The following is a 15082-nucleotide window of genomic DNA, read 5'->3' on the forward strand; positions in this document are numbered from 1 at the left end:
AGTTTTTGAGGAAACACCATACTGTTTGTCACAGTGGCTGCACCAGTCTGCATTCCCACTAGCAGTACAAGAGGGTTCCTTTTTCTCCATATCCTTCCCAGCACCTGTAATTTGTTGATTTGTTGATGATAGCCATTCTGACAGGTGTGAGATGGTACCGCATAGTCTGCATCTCTCAGATGATTAGTTACTTTGAACATGTTTTCATATGTCTTTTGGCCTTTCTTCTGTCTTCTTTCGAAAAGTATCTATTTAGGTCTGTTGCTCATTTTTGATTGGGTTGTGTATTATTAATCCATTTAGAATTTAGAGGGTACCTACATTTGAAAGATACTGTTCTATAATTTAGAGAACTTTTTGGCTTTAATTCTACATAGACATTACTTACATTGAATTTCTTTATCTTGATGCTAGTCTAATTTCACAGGAAAATTCTTGCTGTCATTGTATAAATTATTGTAAATATTGTCCATACAACACCAAGAAACAAAAGGAATTTGAAATATATGTTGGAAATAGAAAACAAGGTGGGAAGTGACATTTGAGTCAGGAGTTTTTTTTTGTTTTGTTTGTTTGTTTGTTTTGGGGGGTTGTGGAAAAAAAATAGAACAAGATTAGACCCTGGTCAGTCTGGCTAAGTTGGTTGGGTGTTGTCCAGTTCACTAAAGGTTGTGGGTTCAATTCCAAGTCAGGGCACATGGCCAGGTTGCTGGCTCAATCCCCATTAGGGGAATTTCAGTAGACGGCAGGGGCAGCAGATCAACTAGTTACTTTCACTTCAATGTTGATTTTTTTTTGTTTTTTTTCCTCTCTCCCTTTTCCTTCCTCTCTCTCTAAAAATCAATACAAATATTTTTAAAAACTAGAACAAGATTATCAGTGATTTCTAAAGAAGGATTCACATCTTGAGCATAGCCTCTGAGCAGGTTTTCAATTTCCACTCCTCTACAGATTTTGTCATTTTTTTAAACATTTTTTTTTGTTTGTGCTGCTTATATACTGACATAACATCAGTTGTTTACAACATAAAAAGGAAGTTATGTCTAATGAAAATAAAGTTATTATCCTTCCCATACTGTACAAAATTATGGGGAAAATATTTGGTTTTGAATATCTTTATACCACTCCTTCTAGATTCCTCTAATCAACTACTTCAGGTTCTCATAAGAATTTATTTTATAACAGTAATATATTTATATCAACAATTAGCCATCAAAGGAGCCATATAATGCCATGCTGTCTTCTGTCATTTTCTTTCACCACATACCAGTAGAAGCTGAATTGGCTTCTGTCTAGGAAAGGCCCACCCATTATATTTTAAAAATTAATAAATATATGGATCACAGAGCAGACAAATAGTTTTATCTACAAACACATAGACATAATTGCACACTCAAAAATGCTCAATTTCTGTTTTTACCCACTCTGAAAGATCTGATTGAGATCATTGTATATATAATCTATCTACATATAAAAAGTCAGCAACTGTAACATCATAACAATCAGAAAGACCAATTGACCAGTCGCTATGAGGTGCATTGACCACCTCTTTGTCCCTCCCCCCAGCACGCAAGCTCCCATCACTGGATGGCCAATGGGGAACCATGGGGAACTGGGGTGGTTGACCGCGGGATTGGACTGGGGACTGGCGAGTGGACACCTCTTGGTCCCTCCCCCCAGCCTGCAGGCTAAGATCAATCACCAGGCCAACCGGGAACCACAGTGGGTGGAGACGGCGGGGCAGGACTGGGGACCAGCGAGCAGGCAGAAGATGGCCTGATTGCAGGCTAGGCCTGGGGACCCTACCCACACACAATTTTGTGAGCTGGGCCTCTAGTCTATTATGAATACAATGCTGTGGGAGTCTAATATAAAATGATTTTCAAAATAGTCATATTGAAACTAAATTAATCCAGCCTTAAAAATTATACAGCATGAGCTGTATAATTAAAAAAAAGAAAAAGAAAGAAAGAAAATAAATAGAAGTCCAAAGTATGAATAGTTTTATTTTGCTATATTTTGACTTACTAGATTCTATTTGATTTAGAGACCTGTATATAAAGTCATTTATTTCTTGTGCAATATGTGGGAAAGAAAAAATTGTACCTGTGGATAAAAAGGTGGTCTATACCAGTGGTCGGCAAACTGCGGCTCATGAGCCACATGCGGCTCTTTGGTCCCTTGAGTGTGGCTCTTCCACAAAATACCACGTGCGGGTGTGCATGTACAGTGCGATTGAAACTCGTGGCCCATGCGCAGAAGTTGGTATTTTGTGGAAGAGCCACGCACAAGGGGCCAAAGAGCCGCATGTGGCTCGCGAGCCGCAGTTTGCTGACCACTGGTCTATACAAAGTAACCTCACAAGGTGACCTGATTATACATTTCTATAACTGTACAGTTAATGGTGGGTAGACATGGATAGAGTGTCAGCCTGTGGAACAAAGGGTCCTAGGTTCCATTCGGATCAAGGGCATGTATCTTGATTTCAGGCTCCTTCCTGGCCTAGATCCTGGTCATGTCTACTGCAGGAGGCAACCAACCAATGTGTTTCTCTCACATCAATGTTTCTCTATCTTTCCCTCTCTCTTCCACTCCCTCTAAAAATCAATGGAAAAATATCGTCTGGTGAGGATTAACAACAACAAAAGTTAAAAATAATAATAATAAAAGACTGTGGCTTTGTAACATTGCATCTTTCCATCTGTTGTAAATTACTTAAAAATGCATTTAAAAAAAAGATTAGGTACTATTTCAAGAGGCCTACAAAACTTGTTAGCTTTATTTAACTTGTCTGCCTCAGTTTCCCTATTCCACTTATCCTGGAATTTTCATAGCTTTTCCTTGTCCTATAACAATTCATAACAATTCTAATGTTATATCTATTTCACCCAAATTGAGGTGCATAGGTTAATATCTTGGGGAGTTTGGGAAGGTGCTGCTTCTGATTTTGGCCTTTTGTTACTCTGTTGTACATGTTTTTAGACTTCATGTTGTTAGGTTAGCTCCTTAAGAAACAGTTCCTCTCAAACCAATATTATCACAGTGCAGACATTTGTTATTCCAACCTGTGATATGCTCTGAGTCACCTCAGTGAACTGGAAAGTTCTTTCTTTATAGAGATCCTAGAGGTCGGTGCAAAAAATTCGTGCATAGAGGGGGAGGGGTTCCCTCAGCCCAGCCTGCACCCACTCCAATCAGGGACCCCTTGGGGGATGTCCAATCTGTGGGATTGGGCCTAAACCAGCGGTCGGACACCCCTCTCACAATCTGGGACCTCTGGCTCCTAACCACTAATCTGCTTGCCTGCCTGATTACCCCTAACCTCTCTGTCTGCCTGCCTGATTGCCCCCAACTGCCTCTGCCTGCCTGATCTCCCCTAACTGCCTCTGCCTGCCTCATCACACCTAAATGCCCTCCCCTGCCAGCCTGATCTCACCCCCACCTGACCTCCTCTGCCGGCCAATTTGGTTCTGATTAATCAGTTTCTATGCCAGTCAGCATCAAGAGCTCCACCTCCTAGGCAGCCATTGGCTCCTTACATTCACCCAGATTTGGTTCTGATTGGCCGGTTTCTATCCCAGTCAGCATCTCTGGGCCTATCAACAGGGCCTGATCAGAAAGGCAGGGCTGATCAGCAGCCTTGGTGGAAGCCTGGAGAGAAATGAAGGTGGGCTGTTGGCCGGGCCAGAGAGAGAGAGGCAAGTTCTCATCAAATGCTGCCACAGAGTCTACAGATCAGACTCTGCCTCTCTTTCTCTGCAGGCCTCTCTCTGGGCCTGATTCATAGCCCCCTAGGCAGTCAGTGCTGGGTCAGTGCTATGGCAACCCAGCACTGACTTCCAGTCTGGTCCAGCCTTTGGTCTTAACGGTAGTTACATCCCTGGCTATTTACTATATAGATCACCTTTATTCTTTGTTTCTTAAGTTTCCAACACATGCCCCTAGAAGGGGAAGCGAAACCAAAGATAGCTGTTTATAGATGATAGATAGATAGATATAAAGATTGATAGATAGATAGAAGATAGATGGAAAGATAATATAAAGACAGATTTCTACTACATCCAAAATCACTCCTTAACTACTTAGCTTTGTCCTAGGCTTAGATGTTTTGAATTGAATTATATCTCATAAAGCTCTTTAGTGTTTTATAAAAATAAACCACTTGGAGAACTTTCTTACCAGATTCCTAGGAATATTTTTAGGAATAGCATGACAAACTTGAATCCTTAGAGATTATACTTCCAGATAACATGCTAGAGCCATTATTTATAGCTAAATGGCATAGCAACAGTAGACATGAGAAAATCAGGAATACAAAAAAAATATTTGATACAGAAATATCTAATAAACTAAAATGTCATTTCAGTACATTTAAGCTGCTATAACAAAGTATGATGTACTTAATGGCTTATAAACAATGTAAATTTATTAGAGTTCTAGAGGTTGGAAGTTCAAAATCAAAGTGAGCAGCTTTATAGCCTTTGTAGTCTAACTCCTGGGACAGTGATTTAGATGATAATATACCATAACATGGTAAGGACTGTTTTTGATTCTTAAGGTTGTGAGTATCCTCTATGAAGCTAAGTTAGAGTTTCAGGGTTCAGGGTACCTGTTTGTGCAAGAATCTCAAGAGTACCCCCAGTTACTTTGGGGTACAAGTTTCTCATGGCATGGCTTAACTAACTTTAAGACACACTCAGAAGAAAGATAGATAGATAGGGGTGAGACCAAGAGAAAAGAAAGCAAAACCCAAGAACCCAACTAGGCAGAGTTATTAAAGCACCCCAACTGGGCTGAGAAGGAAGGTTCAGAGAGGCATGAACTTTTTTTTTAAGAGTTAACTATTTATTTATTTAAAATTAAATCTTTATTGTTGAAAGTATTATATATGTTCCCTTTTGTCCTTCATTGACCCTCTCCAACCTGCCCCCACTGCCCATACCCAGATCCTCACCACCCCCTTGTCTGTGTCCATGGGTTATGTATGTATGCATACAAGGTATTTTTTGATTACCTCCCCCACCTCCATAGCCTCCCTCAACTTCCCTCAGAGATTTCTTACTCTGTTCCATGTTTCCATGTCTCTGGATTCATCCCAATCATCAGTTTATTTTGTTCATTAGATTCCACATATGAGCGAGATCATGTAATATTTGTCTTTCTCAGACTGATTTATTTTGCTTAGCATAATATACTCTCCATGCTGTTTCAAAGGGTAAGAGATTCTTCTTTTTTACTGCTACATAGTATTCCATGGCATAATGTACCATAGCTGTTTTATCCACTCATCTGCTGATGGGAATTTAGGCTGTTTCCAGATATTAGCTATTGTAAATTATGCTGCTATGAACATAAGGATGCATATATTCTTTCTGATTGGTGTTTCAGATCTCTTCAGATATATTCCTAAAAGTAGGATCACTGGGTCAAATGGCAGTTCCATGTTTAATTTATTGAGGAAACTCCATAATGTTTTCCATAATGGCTGCACCAATCGGCATTCACACCTACAATGTACTAGGATTCCCTTTTCTCCACATACTCACCAAAACTTGTCCTTTGTTGATTTGTTGATGATAGCATTCTGACACTTGTGAGGTAATCCTCATTGTCATTTTAATTTGTATCTCTCTGATGATCAGTGACTGAGCATTTTTTCATATGTCTCTTGGCCATCTGTATGTCTGCTTTGGAGAAGTGTCTATTTAGGTCCTTTGCCCATCTATATATATAAAAGCCTTAAGTGACCGCTCGACTGTTCAACTGGTAGCTATGATGCCCACTGACCACCAGGAGTCAGGCACTCAACACACAGGCATGCAAACATGGAACAGACTGATGAATCTGGGGGAGGAGGAGGGGCGGGAAGAGATTAACCAAAGATCTTGCGCCTGCATGTGGTATTTTGTGGAAGAGCCACACTCAAGGGGCCAAAGAGCCGCATGTGGCTCGCGAGCTGTGGTTTGCCGAACACTGCCCTAGAAGATGTATGAGTAAAGATATTGCTATGCCATGTGTCTGATATTTTGCTGCCTATGGATTCTTCTAAGATTTTTATGGTTTCCTGTCTTACCTTTAACTCTTTTATCCATTTTGAGTTTATTTTTGTGTATGGTATAAGGTGGTAATCTAGTTTCATTTCTGTGCATGTATCTGTCCAATTTTCCCAGCACCATTTATTGAAGAGACTGTCTTGACTCCATTGTATGCTCTTGCCTCCTTTGTCAAATAAAAATTGTGCACAGCCCTAACTGGTTTGGCTCAGTGGATAGAGCATCGGCCTGCAGACTCAAGGGTCCTGGGTTTGATTCTGGTCAAGGGCATGTACCTTGGTTGCAGGCACATCCCCAGTGGGGAGTGTGCGGGAGGCAGCTGATCAATGGTTCTCTCTCATCAATGTTTCTAACTCTCTATTCCTCTCCCTTCCTCTCTGTAAAAAATCAATAAAATATATTTTAAAAAAATAAAAAAATAAAAATAAAAATTGAGCACAATGGCTTGGGTAGATTTCTAGGATCTCTGTTCTGTTCCACTGATCTATATGCCTGTTCTTGTGCCAGTACCAGGCTGTTTTAAGTACAGTGGCTTTGTAGTATAACTTGAAATCTGGTTTTGTGATTCCGCCAACTTTTTGTTTGTTTGTTTGTTTGTTCTTTTGTTTCTTAAGATTACTGTTACTCTTCAGGGGCTTTTTTGGTCCCATATAAATTTTTGGAGTATTTGTTCTAGATCTGTGAAATATGCTGTTGGTATTTTATTAGGGATTGTATTGAATCTGTAAATTGCTTTGGGTAGTATGGACATTTTAATGATGTTATTTCTACTAATCTATGGACATGGTATATTCTTCCACTTGTTTATATCTTCCTCTAGCTCTTTTTTCAACATCCTGTAGTTTTTTGAGTACAGGTTTTTGCCTCCTTGGTTAAGTTTATTCCTAAGTATCTTATTTTTGTTGTTGTTGCAATGATAAATGGGATTCTTTCATTAGATTCTCTTGGTGTATAAAAAAACCATAGATTTTTGGGTTTTGAATTTGTATCCTCCTACATTGCCAAATTAATTTATTAAATCTAGTAGTGTTTTGGTGGAGTCTTTAGGATTTTCTAGGTACAATATGTCATCTGTGAATAATGAGAGTTTTATTTCCTCCTTTCTAATTTGTATTCTTTTTTTTTATTCTTGTTTGATCGCTGTGGTTAGGACTTCTTGTACCATGTCGAGGAAGTGTGGTAAAAGTAGATATCCCTGTCTTATTCTTGTTCTTTGAGGAAATGGTCTTAGGTTTTGCCCATTGAGTATAATGTTTGCTGTAGGATTGTCATACATGGCCTCTATTATGTTGAGGTATAATCCCTCTATTCCCACTTTGCTGAGAGTTTTTATCAAAAGATCTAGAGACAGAGAAGTATAGATCAGATGCTCAAACCTCGGAGGGAAGGCAGGGGAGGGTGGGGATAAGAGGGACAGATCAACCAGAGGACTTGTATGCATGCATGTAAGCATAACCAATAGATACAGACACTAGAAGGTGAGGGCATGAGTGGGAGGTCGGGGGACAATGGGTGAATAAGGACAGATTTGTAATACCTTAATCAATAAAGGAAAATAAAAGGGTGTTGGAGTTTCTCCAATGCTTTTTCTGCATCTATTGATGTTATCATGTGATTTTTGTCTTTCAATTTATTTATGTGATCTATCACGTTTATTAATTTGCAAAAATTTTACCAGCCTTGCATCCCTGGAATAAATTCCACTTGATTGTGTTGTATGACCTGTATAATACATTGCTGGATTAAATTTGCTAATATTTTGTTGCAGATTTTAGCATCTATGTTCATTAGGGTTAATGGCCTATAATTCTCTTTCTTTGTAGTGTCTTTATCTGGTTTTTGAATTGGGATAATGCTAGTCTCATAAAAAGAGCTTGGAAATGTTCCTTCCTCTTGTACTTTGTGGAATAGTTTGAGGAGTATAGGTGTTATTTCTTCTTTGACTGTTTGGCAAAACTCCCCTATGAAGTTGTCCAGACCCAGCCTTTTGTTTGTTAGGAGGTTATTATTATTATTATTATTTTAGTTTTATCAGTAGTTATTGGCTTATTCAGGTTTTTTGATTCTACCTTATTCAGTTTGGGAGATTTTATTTTTCTAGGAATTGTTCCATTTCATCTGAATTGTCCAAACTGCTGGCATATATAGTTGTTCATAGTATTTCCTTACAATCCTTTGTATTTATGTAGTGTCAGTGGTTACTTCTCTGCTATCGTTTCTGATTTTATTTATTTGGCCCCTCTTTGTTTCTTGATGAGTCTGGCTAATGCTTCATCAATCCTGTTTATCCTTTCAAAGGACTAGCTCTTGGTTTCATTGATTTTTTTTTTTTGATCTCTATGTCATTTATTTCTACTCTAGTCTTTTCTAGTCTTTATTATTTAATACCTTCTATTTACTCTGAGCTTTTTGTCTTGTTTTCTTTCTAGTTGTTTAAGTTATATGGTTAAATATTTTATTGTTAATTTTTATTTATTTATTTATTTATTTATTTATGCTGTGACCTTCCTTCTCAGGACTGCTTTTGCTGTGTCCCCAAGAGATCAACCAAAGGACTTGTATGCATGCATATAAGCATAACCAATGGACATAAGACACTGGGGGAGAGGGGAGGCTAGGGGACTGTCTTGGGAGGGGGGAAAAATGGACACATATGTAATACCCTTTGTAATAAAAAATAAAATTAAAAAAAAGAAGATGCTTGATATGATTTCAGTCTTCTTAAACTTGTGGAGACTTGTTTTGTGTCCTAAAATGTGATTTATCTTTGTGAATGATCCATGTGTACTTGAGAAGAATGTATATTCTGCAACTTTGGGGGGAAATGCTCTATGGATATCAATTAAATCCATCTGATCCAGTATGTCATTTAGAGTTACTGTTTCCTTGTTACTCTTCTGTCTGGAAGATCTATTCAATGTAGTCAGTGAGAGTGTTAAAGTCCCCTAGTATGACCACATTTTTGTTGGTCGCACCCTTAAAGTCCTTAGAAGTGTGTGTGTGTGTGTGTGTGTGTGTTAATATATTTAGGTGTTCCTATATTGGGTGCATATATGTTTACTAGGGTTATATCTTCTTGTCAGATCAATCCCTTTAGTATTATGTAGTGACCTTTGTTGTCTCCTGTGATTGTCTTCTTTTTGAAGTTTATTTTGTCAGATATGGGAATTTCCACTCCAGCTTTTTTTTTTTCTCTTTCCATTTGCATGGAAAATTTTTTCCCATCACTTCACTCTCATCCTGTATGTGTCTTTTATTCTAAGGTGGGTCTCTTGTAGACAGCATATAGTTGGATCATACTTTTGTATCCATTCATCAACCCTATGCCTTTTGATTGGACCATTTAATACATTTACACTTAAGGTTCTTATTAATAGGTACTTATTTATTGCCATTTTTTAAAAAAATATATTTTATTGATTTTTCACGGAGAGGAAGGGAGAGAGATAGAGAGCTAGAAACATCGATGAGAGAGAAACATTGATCAGCTGCCTCCTGCACATCTCCCACCGGGGATGTGCCCGCAACCCAGGTACATGCCCCCGACCGGAATCAAACCCGGGACCCTTCAGTCTGCAGGCCGACACTCTATCCACTGAGCCAAACCGGTTTTGGCTGTCATTTTAAATCTGTATGCCTAAATTTCTTTCTGTATTTTTTTTCTCATTATAGAAGTCCCTTTAGCATTTCTTGTAATGCTGGCTTGGTGGTGATGTACTCCTTTAGTCTTTTATTGTCTGGGAAGCTCTTTATTTCACTGTATATTTTGAATGATAGCTTTGTTGTATATAGTAATCTTGGTTTCAGATCCTTGCTTTTTATTACCTTGAATACTTCATGCTATTCCCTTCTGGCTTATAGAGCTTCTGATGGGAAATCAGGAATCAACCTTATGGAAGCTCCTTTGTAGGTTACAGTTTGCTTTTCTCTTGCTGCCTTAAATATTCTCTCTTTGCCTTTAATTTTTGGCATTTTAATTATGATGTATCTGGGCATGGGCCTATTTGGGTTCTTCTTGCTTGGGGTTCTCTGTGCCTCCTGAACTTGTATGATTTCTTCCTTTACCAGGTTTGGGACATTTTCTGCCATTATTTCTTCAAACATGTTCTCTATCTCTTCCTCCCTTGCTGCCTCCTCTGGCACATCTGCTATTCAAAAATTGTTACTTTTCACCTTGTCCCACAGCTCCCTTAAGCTGTCTTCATGTTTTTTAATGTTTTTTTTTTTCCTTTTGTTTCTCTGATTGAGTGATTTTTTTCAACCTTGTCTTCCAGTTTACTAATTTGATCTTCAGCTTCCCCTAATCTGCTATGTATTCCTTCCCATGTGTTCTTTATTTGTGCTATGTCATTCATTTCTTTTTTCATAGTTACTATATCTTTTCTCATGCTGTTGATCATCTTTCTCAACATTATTCTTAACTCTATACAAGATAAATTTCTTATTTCCATTTCATTTATCTCTTATTTTGGTGAATTCCCTTGTTCTTTCATTTGGGGGCTGTTTCTTTGTCCATCATTTTGGCTGCCTGTTTGGGTTTGTGATTATGTATTATGTAGATCTACTATGCCTCTCAATTTCTAGTGCAGGATAGTATCAAATGCTCTTTCTGACTAATTAGATCAGGCAAAGACTCAAGTCCTGCAGAACCCGACTCTATGTACACACTGATAGGATTCTGTCTAGATTTTCCCTCAAGCAATTGTCCACAGATTTGGCAAGAGTTTTTTTTGTGTGTATTTTTTCCAATAGGGTAGAGAAATTGCTTCTGCCTGGTGGCCAATATTTATTCTCAGCCTATTAATGGGACTCAGTAACTCCACACAGTGAGACAAGGTATTTTCCAATAGGGTGTGTCAACTGTCTTCCCCCAGGCAAGGCTGCCCACATAGCAAATGTGTGTGAGAGAAAGATGACCTCTGCAGCTTGAAGGAATGGCTCACCACAGGAAACTAGGGTGTCCAATCCTGGCTTCTACTCACACAACTCCAGTCCACTCTGCCCTCCTTCTGCCAGAGCACAGGGTGAGTGGCTGCACAGGGAATTTTGCGTGTTGGCCCTTTAAAAGTATGCCTGAATTTCCAGCTGTCTCTCCCTGGCAGATAGCAACCCACTGCTTTTCACAGCCAGATGTTATGTGGGTACCTTCTCAGTTCTGGTGCTCTGTGCTGTGGGGGCCCAGCTAGGGGATTAGATCCCAGAGTTCTCAGTGGCAACCCACACAACTGATATATCTCTCTGAAACTTCAGTTGCTATCTGTGGGAACCTGGCCAGCCTTTTCGCACCTTTGCCCCTCCTTCCAGTCTGTATGTGGTCTCCAATTTCAGTCATCAGTTATCAGGGTTCTCTCCAGACAGTCTTCCATTGATTATTCACTAAGTTTTTTGTGGTCCTGGGAGAATGTCCACTTATTCCACCACCTTTTTTATTTTTCTTAAATTAATAAAAAACTAATATTGAGGGAGCGGAAGATGGCGGCTGGCAGAACGGAGTGGAGGGAGAAGATGTGAGTGAGTGAGAGGGTGAAAGGAGAGTGTGTGTATGCGTGTGGTGTGTGTGTGAGTGAGTGAGGGACAGTTAAATCCAACAGGAGTACCACGGGCCGGCAGACCAGACTCTCCTCAACAGGGAGAGACTAATACCACTGCAGACACTCCCTGGACTGCGGGACTCGGGCACGGAGCTCATGCCATCTTGAAGGGGAGAACAGCTCAACACCACCATCCAGACAGGCCTTGGACACTGCCCGCGACCCAGCAGCCACTCCAGCCAAAATCCTGCAGCCACACCTGCAGTCTCACAGACCCTGGGATCTCCACCTCTGAAGGAGCACTGCACCTGCAGCAGTAAGTGCAGCCTCCCCCTCCACAGCTGCGGACCTCCGGGCACCACATTCGCACATTTCCAGCGTGCAAGCCTCTGGTAGTGGTGCAAGCCCACCACCCCACAGGCAGCCCCTGGGAGCCACTGCAAGTGCCTGCTGAGTGCAATATTGTGCAAACAGGGGTGTACTGCCCCACAATAAAAATTCTGAATTCACTCTCCCTGAATAACTTCCAATAGACACTGTCACACAATTTCAAGACCAGGGCCCCTTAGGGTGCATCAGAGCTCAGCACGCATGCCGCAAAAACACCACCAGAGTCACGCATTTCCAGCAGGCAGGCATCTGGAGCTCACCACCCTACAGGCAGATCTGGGGATCCACTACAAGCCTCGCTGAGTGCAATATTGTGCAAACGGGGGTGCACTTTCCCACAGCAGAAATTCTGAATTCACTCTCTTGAATAACTTCCAATAGACTCTGTAGCACAACTTCAGCCCTAGGGTCCCTCAGAGTACCTCAGAGCTCCACGCCACAAATGTACCACGGGTACCAGTGTGAGATGCCACTGGGAGCATGTGTATTCATCCACAGGGACAGCAGCAAAAACTGAGTCTTCCCACTCTACAGCTGCAGAACTCTGGACACTATAGTCGTGCTTTTCCAGTGCTCATGCCTCCTGAGTCCACTGTGCCACAGGCGTGTTCTTATCCTAACAAGAGTGCAATGCCCCAACAATAGAAATTCTGAATACCCTCGTCCTGGATACCTGCCCACAGACACCTTGAAGCTTGGCTTCAACAAGGCACTTCAGAGTGCACCAGGGTGCCGCAATGGCAAGCACACCATGGGTGCCCCTGTGAGCTACCACTGGGAGTGTGGGTATCCAATCACAGGCCCAGCAGCAAAAACTGAGTCTTCCCACCCTATGGCTACAGAACTCTGGACACCACAGTTGTGCCTTTCCAGTGTGCAGGTCTCCTGAGCCTAACCACCCTGACATACAGCTCCTGGGTACCTCCGTGAGCCCCTGCTGGGCACATGTGATTTTAGCCGAGGATGCAAGGCAGCAAAAATTGGAACATACCCCTACCCAGCTGCTGACATCTGGACACCACGATTGCATCTTTCCAGCTCGCAGGCTTACATCAAGAAAACCCAAACAGCTCAAGTAGGGAACTATGCTAGATTACCAAGTTCAGGAGACCCTAGAGATCACACAAGAAGCACCCTTCTCAAAAGAACTGGGGTAGCAAAACAGTCAGATCTAGGACACAGAAACAATTAAAATGTTAGAACAAAATATGGGGAGACAAAAAAGCAGCCCCCAAAGGAAAGAAAGAGAGGATCAACAGAGACGGAGTTAAATGAAACTGAGGCAAGTAACTTCTCAGAGACAGAATTCAGAGTAATGGTTATAAGAATGTTCAAATGGCTGGATGACAAATACACGCAACTCAATGACAAATACATACAACTCAATGAGAATTATAAAGAGCTGAAAGAGAATGTCATCAATATGAAAAGGAACCAAGAGGAAATGAAGAACGACATAGCTGCAATAAAGAACACAATGGAAGACTTGAATAGTAGACTAGAAGAGGCTGAGGACCACATCAGGGAGCTAGAAGACAAGGTAGGAAAAAACACATGAACACAGAAGCAACTGGAAAAAAATTAAAAAGCAAGAGGAGAGCCTAAGGAAGCTTTGGGACAACACAAAACGAAACAACATCCGCATAATAGGGGTAGAACGAGAGGAAGAGAAGCAAGAAATATAAAACCTGTTCGGAGAAATAATGACAGAAAACTTCCCCAATATTGGCAAGAAAAAAACTATGCCAATCCAAGCACAGAGAGTCCCAAACAAGATGAACCCAAAAAGACCAACACCAAGGCACAACATAAATTGGCAAACCATCAATGACAAACTACGATTCTTAAAAGCTGCCAGAGAGAGGCAGAAAGTTACATACAAGGGAGCTCCCATTAGAATATCAACAGATTTCTTAACAGAAACACACCAGGCTATAAAGGAATAGAATGAAATATACAAAGTGATGCAAACCAAGGGACTGAATCCCAGAATACTATACCCAGCAAGAATATCATTCAAAATTGAAGGTGGAATCAGGAGCTTCCTAGGAGTTCATTACCACCAAACCAGCATTGCAAGAAATGCTAAAGGAACTGTGTAAGAAGAAATGTATATAGAGAGGAACATAGGCATAAAGACTAAAAAATGGCAATAAATAAGTACCTATTAATAATGATTTTAATCTGAATGAACTAAATGCTCTAACATGGATGGAGTGTTTGTGTGAACTAATATAAATTCAAAGTAAACATCATTACATAAAAGGGTACGGTCTTTTTTTTTTTAGTTTTATTTATTTCAAATGGGCCGGATCCGGCCCGCAGGCCGTAGTTTGCCCACGGCTGCTAGACAAACAATCAGCAAAGAAACAGCAATCCTAAATGACCCACTAGATCAGATGGTCTTAATTGAGATGTTCAGAACATTTCACTCCAAAGCAACAGAATATACATTCTTCTCTAGAATGAAATAGCTCTACAAGCCACCTCAAAATAGAAGAAAAAATGGTAATAAATTACCTGACCCTGAAACTTAAAGAATTAGAAAGAGAGCAACAAGAAAAGCCCACAGTATCCAGAAGGAAGGAGATAATAAAGTTCAGAGCAGAAATAAATGATATAGAGACAAAAAACAATACAAAAGATCAATGAAACCAAGAGCTGGTTGTTTGAAAGAATAAACAAGATTGGTGAACCTCTCACCAGACTCACCAAGAAACAAAGAGAGAGGACCCAAATAAACAAAATCAGAAATGAAAGAGGTGAAGTAGCAACTGATCCCAGTGATATACAAAGGATTGGAAAAAAATAAATACTACAAATACCTCTACTCCAACAAACTGGACAACCTCAATGAAATAGACACATTACTAGAAAAATACAACCTTCCAAAACTCAACCAGGAACAATAAAAAAACCTGAACAGGCTGATAAATACTGATGAAATTGAAATAGTAATCAAAATGCTTTCAGAAAAGAAAAGCCCTGGACCAGATGGCTTCCCAGGGGAGTTTTACCAAATATTCAAAGAAGAACTAAAACCAATCCTTCTCAGAATATTTCAAAAAATTCAAGAGGAAAGCACACTACCAAGCTCTTTCTATGAGG

The 15082-nt window shown here is 40.2% G+C and overlaps 1 long non-coding RNA gene across 1 annotated transcript in view; it reads right to left on the minus strand.

Annotated features, from left to right (window-relative positions):
* The window catches only part of LOC107184044, an 18298-nt gene extending 5148 nt beyond the window's left edge, over positions 1–13150 (minus strand). Inside the window, exons 1-2 of the long non-coding RNA XR_001514861.1 lie at positions 13138–13150; positions 4080–4081 (exon numbers count right to left, since the gene is read on the minus strand). This is a non-coding gene — a long non-coding RNA (uncharacterized LOC107184044). The remainder of the gene's footprint in view (positions 1–4079; positions 4082–13137) is intronic.
* Positions 13151–15082: the final 1932 nt, after the last annotated feature.

This window comes from Myotis davidii, unplaced genomic scaffold, assembly GCF_000327345.1.
Source record: "Myotis davidii unplaced genomic scaffold, ASM32734v1 scaffold1484, whole genome shotgun sequence".
NCBI classification, from domain to species: domain Eukaryota; kingdom Metazoa; phylum Chordata; class Mammalia; order Chiroptera; family Vespertilionidae; genus Myotis; species Myotis davidii.